Source organism: Apodemus sylvaticus, chromosome 20 (genome assembly GCF_947179515.1).
Source record: "Apodemus sylvaticus chromosome 20, mApoSyl1.1, whole genome shotgun sequence".
Classification (NCBI taxonomy): Eukaryota; Metazoa; Chordata; class Mammalia; order Rodentia; family Muridae; genus Apodemus; species Apodemus sylvaticus.
Window position 1 is genome coordinate 58,914,663 of NC_067491.1, and position 1,821 is coordinate 58,916,483.

General features: G+C 40.4%; 1 pseudogene; it reads left to right on the plus strand.

Annotated features, from left to right (window-relative positions):
- The first annotated feature begins 864 nt into the window (after positions 1 to 864).
- Positions 865 to 1,548, plus strand: LOC127671180 (peptidyl-prolyl cis-trans isomerase FKBP3-like; annotated as a pseudogene).
- Positions 1,549 to 1,821: the final 273 nt, after the last annotated feature.

Genomic DNA, 1,821 nt, shown 5'->3' on the forward strand with positions numbered 1-1,821 from the left:
GGTCACAGGCTGAGGCAGAAAAGGACGTGCAGTGGACTTGGCAGCTTCTCAGCTGTAACCTCACAGGAATGGGGACAGGGAACGATAACAACTCAGGCACTACAATCTGAGAAGAATGTAATAATGCTTACAACTAACAACAAATAAATCCCTAAGAAATGTACAAACTCCTGGAAATAAAAAAAGAAAGCATTACTGAATAATTATGTTAATGAAGAAAAAGATTTTCAAAATGTGAAAGCATAAAATTCCAACATTACATAATCAGTGTCACATACTTAAAGTAGTCCTATGAGGTAAATAGATATCTATAAGTGCTAACATTAATAAAAGAAATCAGTAAAACAAATGTTTTAATTTAATGAAACCTGAAAATTTGAGGAAAAATAAATTCAAACTTAGTTGTTCTGTAAGACTCTGGTGAGCCTTAGCTTACCGGGATCTCCTGAATGAACAACTCAGAGTCAGGAATCGATGTAAAAAACAAGAGGAATTTGTCATTCTAACATGTTGGGTCACCCTGCACATGGAGAGAGAACGACCTAGTGCAACCCACCCAGCAGGCCTTTATACAGTCCTCAGGGAAGCCGCCATTAGGCACAATGTGATTGGAGGAGGGGGGAAGAGGAGGAAGAGGAGGAGGAAGGGGAGGAGGAGGAAGGGGAGGAGGAAGGGAAGGAGGAAATGGAGGAGGAAGGGGAGGAGGAAAGGGAGGAGGAGGAGGAAGAGGAGGAGGAAGAGGAAGGGGGAGGAGGAGGAGGGGGAAAGAAAAAAATGAAAAAGAGGAAATTAAAAAAGAAGATACAATACTAAAAAATATTCCACAACACACTTGCAAACAGTGCAGTGGCAGCAGCGGGGAAGATGGCTGAGGCTGTTCCGCAGCGTGCATGGACCATGGAGCAGGGAGCAGCTGTCCAAGAAGGAAGGACATCATCAAGTTTCTGCAGGATCCCAGTTCAGATTCGTTTCTCACAGAGCATAAATTACTCGGAAACATTAAAAAAATGTAACTAAGACTGCTAATGAGGACCATTTGGTTAGTGCTTATAACCATCTTTTTGAAAGTGTCTCAAGATTGCTGAAACCGGAAGTAAAGCGTCTGAACAGGTGAGAAACGTGAAGCTTGGTGACGATAAACCCAAAGAATCCAAGTCTGAGGAGACTCTCGAGGATCCACCAAAATATACAAAATCTTTTCTAAAAAAAAAAAAAAAAAAAAAAAAAAGGAGATAAAAACCAACATTCCTAAAAAGCGAGATGTTGTTCACTGCTGGTAAATGGGGACACTCCCAGATGGAACTGTTTTTGATCCTAATATTCAAACAAGGTCAAAGAAGAAAAATGCCAAGCCTTTTAAGTTTTAAGGTTGGAGTAGGCAAGGTTAACAGAAGATGGGATGGAGCAGCCTTGACTATGAATAAAGAAGAAAAGGCTCGACTGGAGATTGAACCAGAATGGGCCTACAGAAAGAAAGGACAGCCCGATGCCAGAATTCCACCAAACTGCAAGCTCACTTTTGAAGTGGAACTAGTAGATATTGACTGAAACCGGTACTTCAGATCGGACGTCAGCAAGGATAAAAACCTAATGTGGCCAATTGGAGCTTGTTACTATCGTGAGGGAAGAGTCAACAGGAAAATTTAAAGAGTTAAAGTTTGTTTACTTGATCTCAACTTTTGAGAAATTTAATTCCCTGTAACTCCCCTTAAGTCTCAGAAATATTCCTACAGTCATGTAAAGTATTCAAAAGAGCTGCTTTGCCTTTTGCCTCATAAACTAAAAGGCTCAATAAAAATGCCATGGATTGTAAAAAAAAAA